The following is a 6,825-nucleotide window of genomic DNA, read 5'->3' as shown; positions in this document are numbered from 1 at the left end:
CCAGATCGGAGGCAGTTTTTTTAAAAAGGGAGCATACAAATTTTTGTATAAATTTTATATAAATGTGCTCTTTACATTGTACCTTATATATGCCAGTCCCACTCAGTATAAATGGTACACACAAGACCGGCTCTAGCTTTCACCAACCAACTTAACCGTAGTAACCATGTAATATAGAATACTTGGGAGTTATCTATGTACGTAGTCTTGTCTTAAGGGTGAGTATGTCATCGTTGTCAGAGAAGACTTTGGACCTATAGTCGTACCAAGGGTCTAGTATTAATCGTTTATGATACATAATTTGATAATCTTTGTTTAAATAGACATAAAAACGATTAAAGTTCATAGGCTTATGGGGTTGGTTGCTAAAAAACATTAAAACGCTCAATTTTATAGAGCGGGAGTTATATTACAAAGTGGGTAAAATGCATGCAAAATCTAATTTTGACAGCAAAAGCTTAGCTGATGCTAACTATGCCTGTGTCAGAATTGTGGTCACTGAACGAAAAAAGTTCTGTTCATTGATTAGTAGATAATCAAGTCTCGTTCCACGAACGCAATAAAGATTAGCTGCAAGTCCATCAACCTAGCGTTTTTAAATCAGATGGCTTTGTGATCATCCCTATCACAAAGATGTAGCATCGTTTTTCTTCTTCATTCTGGCCATGTTTCGCCCAAGGCCTTCCCAGACCCAGTAATAATAACACGCTATCATCATCTTTAGGTTGTTCGTAGCTTTCTTCTGCAGTGATGGAGAGATCATATTGCATTAATGGTTCCCAAAAAATGCATCTTCTTTTTTGTTTTTGTCTACCGTTCTCGTCAACGTATGTGCGCCACGGTAAGGTTACATTTTCGCCTTTACAACTGTATACGCCAACTGATGGGCAAGGAGCTCCTTCATTGACAAATGTGCTATATTCATTACCAAATATTTCCTCAACTGAAGATGAGCTTTCAAGCTCAGATAGAGCTTCGAACATGTCTGTGGGTGATAAGCTACCAGCTGCATTCGACCGGTTTACTTCTCTGTCCACAAGAAAATCGTCATTCCTATGTGGAAGGGAACTCTGCTCAGGGTCTCCGACAATAAAATCATAACCAGGGTTGTGGCGTGGCCAGCATTGGCTGTGTTCCTCTGCACTGTATAATGGCCTGACCAACTTGTTGGTATTGTTGTCGTAACCCATGTAACAGAGGTCCATATTCATCTTGGCTTTTGCCACAATCAGCAGTGACAGTTTGTTTTCATCAGCAGGAGCAGGCGACTCTGCAGTGGCCATTGCAGTTGGCGCATGAGACTTCACCAACATTAGTCAAACAGAGGTAACAATCTGATAAAATAAAAACAAAAATGCAGTACGTCAACAGCATTTTACTGCAATAACGTGCGCCCCCACCGCCACCCCTTTTTTGAAGACTGTTTTTATACACTTTTGCATTGTTGTTTAACGGCTAGTGAAGTTTTGTGCACCACCAGGGCTAGGCCATGCCTACCATTGCAATCAGAGGTCCCAATCCTCCCTATTAAGATTTTCATTCGCAAAGATTTATTTTCTTCATGATACCTCTGGACGGTGGTAAATAATTGAGTAAGCCGATCATCTACGAGTTGCCCGGTAAGCTAGACTTTCTTCCCGCTTGACCCGTCAATCCCGGCAACACGCCTTCAACAAATGGCGATGTCAGTCAAGATGGGGGCCAAAGAGAACATTGCTAGTTGCTGATTAAAAGGGCATAGATCTCCTTCCTGACTTCGACGTAGTTTTCTTGCAGCCGACAGAATTTTATTCCTTTTCTCCCATTTGTCCCTTTTCCTACTTGTGACAAGAGTGTTACCACCAAGGTCATTGCCATCGCTGCCAACACCGGCCTAGTGCCGCTGCTGTCCTGAGTTTGCCCTTTGAGGTGGTGGTGGTAGTCTGTTTATAACACACTTTTCACATGGTTCTGTTGACCCCTTGAGCCAGTTGTTGCGATCTCGTATATTGGCCAAGGCTCTAGAAGCCGCCGTTTGCCTTGAGGGATCAGTAGGATCCTGATGCATGTATTTGTAAATAGCAAGGGAGACGTAAAAACGTGGGTAACATGAAAGAATTCATTCGAATTCATTCTTTCTTTTATCCCGTGTGGCTAAGACCCTCGGCTTTTTATCTGTTTCTAGCAAGGCGGGTTGTAGATCGTTGTTGGGTCAGGTTCGTGTAAGCAATGTGTGGGGTGAGAATCCTCAATGCTTCGTCTGTCCTGGGATGGAAGTCTACCGCCACATACCCAAACGGATGGGAGGAGGGTAGACCTTGGTGGAAGAGGACTCTTTAGGCTGGAGGTGATCAAACATTGGTTGCCAGGTCGACCCATAATAGTACACCAGTACATGACTTCTTGGAAGTATCAAGGGCCACCGTCTGCCCTCCGAAAATAGACCGGGGCATCGCGTACTAAGCGGTACACTGTGCCAGGTGGTTTTCCTTCTCAAATTACTCTCCATAGGCGAAAAGCTCCCCTGAGGCAGAATGGGTTTCGGAGTTGTTGACTTTGCAACCACTTGTGGAATGCAAGAAAGCCAATCTTATTCACCGGTCCCACAATGAGGTTGGACGTGTTATTATGTTAGGTCGGAGATTTCGTGTAGCCCTCGTTAAACTTCACTCTCAGATGCAGTTCCATTTTTCGTGTTCGTACTGGTGATCTTTCTCTCTGATTGATTTTCAACTAGATCAAGTGTCTATAACAGTTCCTCCTCGCCAGAGTTGGTTGGGGATGGCAGCGGACCAGGCACCATCGGTGGCGCCGGCACAGGACCAGGTCGAGGCGGTCGCGGCTGGGGCGAAGTGGTGGCGCCTGTGGTGGTAGATCCGAAACTGGTGATGGTACTAATTAAGGCTTGTTGACTCGCCTTTCTTTTTTTAGTGCATCTTAATCGTGCAATCGTTCATGGCACGTTGAATTTTCTTACGAGTAAACCTCTTACTGCATGTCCGGTATGGATAGGTTTTTCTCGTTCTTTACAGTGATCATCTCTGCACACTCGTTTTGCGTCTTTTAAAACTTTGGTTGGTTCGTTTGTTCGCATTGTAAAACTTTTTGTCCAATTACAGTTAACCTTAGCGTTGAAATGACGTGTTCTCGAACGAGCACCTTTTTTTACACATATGGATGCAAGCTTCTGATTGGCTGATTGACACTAGACTTTAAGTGTCATACTTACGCACTTCTGCAGGTGATTGGAGTACGTTGTACTCTCAGACTCATCGCCTTGTAAATAAAGACGATGAACCGCGAAACCGGCAAGAGCCCCGGCCCCAACAAATGCGTTGCTGGGCAAACGCAGGAGAGAGGTGATGCGAACATTTTAGAGTGCATGGGAAATTGCCCACCGAACAGTTGTCCGGAACCGGTCTTACCATTTTCCCGCACGTTAGAACTCTTCTCATCTGATATTTGTGCACAACTGTAGCTTCCAATCACCTGCACAAGTGTGCCAGTCTTAAATCTTTCAATCTTGAACGTGTGCCAATCAATCAATCATTCAATCAAAGTCAATCATAAATTCAGTGCAAGCAGGGAGGGAGGTACGTAGTCGGCCCCTAAGCCATCAAATGACTACGACCATGTCGGTTTTCGACTACTTGCACATGGATATTGATTTTTTCTTTTGCTACTAAAAGGGTCATTGTTCTATATTCATCCCAGTCTCAATGACCAATCCCATTGTGATATCAAGAACCACGCTTGGACAGGTCCAACTGCAAAAACATATAAAATCAAAGCAGACAAAAACCTTAATGCTAGGTTGATATGTTTGACCTTAAGCCAAAATACTCATCGATTATACACCCGCCCCAAGAGTGCTCAAGAAAAAAATTCAGGACTTAAAATTTACTTACTCCGATGTCTTATTGCTTGCTGCTGCTTTGTCTTCTTCTTCTTCTTCTTCTTCTTCTTCTTCTTCTTCTTCTTCTTCTCGCCTTCTTCACCCCCGAAGGGGCCAACAAATGCAGCTCATCAGAGCTGTGCGCTTCCTTTTATACACCCTTCCCATCCCAGAGGGACTGGGCACTTGTATTCTCATTGGAAAAAAAAATATGAACTCACAATTGACCTCGCTCCCAATGTGTGGCTTCAATAGCTCAGTTGGTAGAGCATCGCACCGGTATCGCGGAGGTCAAAATTCGGGTTCGAATCCCGTTGAAGCCCTGAATTTTTTTTCAGGCTTCTTTATTCCAATTGCTTAAATTGGAAATTCACTGCGACGATCAATTATCACTCTCATATACATCCGAAGTTCATATATGAATCATTTCATATACATTACATCATTTCACTCCTCTCACGGGAAAATATGAACTCACAATTGACCTCGCTCCCAATGTGTGGCTTCAATAGCTCAGTTGGTAGAGCATCGCACCGGTAACGCGGAGGTCACGGGTTCGAATCCCGTTGAAGCCCTGAATTTTTTTCAGGCTTCATTATTCCAATTGCTTAAATTGGAAATTCACTGCGACGATCATTTATCACTCTCATTATTTTTTTATAATTTTGCCATTTTACAGATTAGATAACTGTGACACGAAATAGCGATTTTTGAGCTTGGTACCAGATACATTTCGCACTGTCAAATTTTGTTGTTTAGTAGCCCAAAACTTTTATCGGGTACTTGTACACTTTTGCTCTTATGTTTGTAGGGATATAGTTTCACAGCACAGCACCGCGCCATGTACCAAGTTGAGTTTTTCCGCTCGCAGTTTTTCCTAGATTTGTCGTGCTGAAATCGCTGTTCGGCAAATGAGCCGAAAATTAAAGATTCTTGAAAAATTTTAGTATATTTGAAGTCCTGCAGTTGTTTGTAACCATCTAACTCGGTTAGGCAATTGAGTGTCAAACTGTCTCCGTCGCCGTTCGCGTAAAAGAAAAATCTAATTTATCTTTCAAAAAAGTATTTTGTTTTAGCAATAGTTCCACTAGACCCATATTTTGACCAAGTTTAAGAATTTTCGATTTAACCTCATTTTTCTTGCCTCGGGTTAACCCGGTAGCCTGCGTTGCAGCCAGACGTGACCGGGGCCTAGTTTATCTGCAACGCAGGCTAGTTAACCGGTACGATGATGACCTTATATGAGTTCTGTTTAAATTTCTCGGCACAAAACAATTACGACAATATTGTAAATGCTTACTCTCTTAAGACAGCGTGAATAACATGTTCACAATGTATTTTTGTCATAATATTTGCTTAGAAAATATATGTTTTTATTAAGAGTAAAAATATTTTAAAAATATTTAAACCAGATGATTAACCGTTTTCGACTGTACGGTCATCATCAGTGGCACTGGCGAAATTTGCATACTTTTTTTTATATAATATTTAAGATTGGGGGAATTGAATAAAAAAAAAAAAAAGAAAATAAAAAAATATATTTTAATAAAAAATAAAATTTTTTTTTTCTTTCTTTTTTTTTTTTTGGGAAGTTTTTTTTTTAAAAAAAAAAGGGGGGGGGGGGGGAAAAAAAAAGAAAAAAAAAAAAAAAAAAAAAAAAAAAAAAAAAAAATAATTAACAAAAAATAAAAAAAAAAAAAAAAAAAAAATATTTTAAAAAATATAAAAAAAAAAATTCAACAAAAAAAGAAAAAAAAAAAAAAAAATAAACCGGGGAAAAAAATAAATTTTAAAAAAAAAAAGAGTGTACGGCTTGGTTTTCTTTGATTTAGGGTTTTCCCGAGGGGAACAATTTGGTAGTTAAACAATTGTCTGTTTATGGTCGGCCTTTCTCGAGCGATTAGCAGGCCCTCTATTAGTCTTCTATTATTTTCTTTCGAAAAGTGGCTTTCTCGGTGCACGCGATGCTTCATGTCGTTCATGTGTATGCTCTCGTGTTCTGCCTTTCGCACCGCGAAGTTCCTTTTTGTCAGATTTTCCAATGTGTGTTTCACCACGTGCACTCGGCACGATAATATAACGTTTGATTAGTGCTGGCTTTTATCTTTTCAGATTAAACAAACTTTATATCATTTTCCTTGTTTGCCGTAAGATAATAAACACAAATCGCCCATCCGTGAAAGTGTTCAGTGTTTTTAAAACGTTTGCTGAGTTTTTCGTCGTCTTGGGAAAAGCCGAGTATAAACTTGATAAATACTTTCTCTCTCTCTTCAGACATGCATGTATTACCCCAGTACAGTGGAACCTCGATATAACGAAACTGTAACGAAGGGCCAAGGGACGGCAAAATATGTTCGCTATATCGACGTTTCGTTAGATCGAGGTTCTTTTCCATTTTTTTTTCTATTACTGGGACGAAAAAAAAAATCGTTCGTTATATAGAGGTTCGTTAAATCGAGGTTCCAATGTACCTGCGATCAGGCGTTCTTTTTTTCGCGGCAGGAGGAAAGAACGCCTGACCGCAGGTTATTCTGGTACTAAAAAAAAAAAAAATTTTTCAAAAAAAAAAAAAAAACCAAAAAAACCAAAAAACATTTCCAGCCCCCCTCGTTATATCGAGGTTCCACTGTATTAGCTTTCTTCTCTTCTCGCTGTGTGTTTGGTTCCGGAAAGGCTGTTGAGTGTGGCATAAATGGATTAGATATCCTGCATCGTGGATATGATAGTTTTTTTACAGCCCTCTATTTTTTTCGTATTTTTTTCGATCGATGAGCGCTGGGAAAGAACGGCGAGAGAATTTGACGCCAGCGCCGGCTTGCCCGTCTCCCCCCCCCCCCCCCCTCCCTATCTCTCCCGCTTTCCTGCTCACCGATTCACTCCGCTTTTTGCGCTCAAAAATAGAGAGGCTGTGGACAGTCTATGGATGTGTTAGATAGAATAACAGTGCTATG

Source organism: Oculina patagonica, chromosome 2, assembly GCF_052425735.1.
Source record: "Oculina patagonica isolate OP01 chromosome 2, crgOcupat, whole genome shotgun sequence".
NCBI lineage: Eukaryota > Metazoa > Cnidaria > Anthozoa > Scleractinia > Oculinidae > Oculina > Oculina patagonica.
This window is presented reverse-complemented; position numbering follows the sequence as displayed.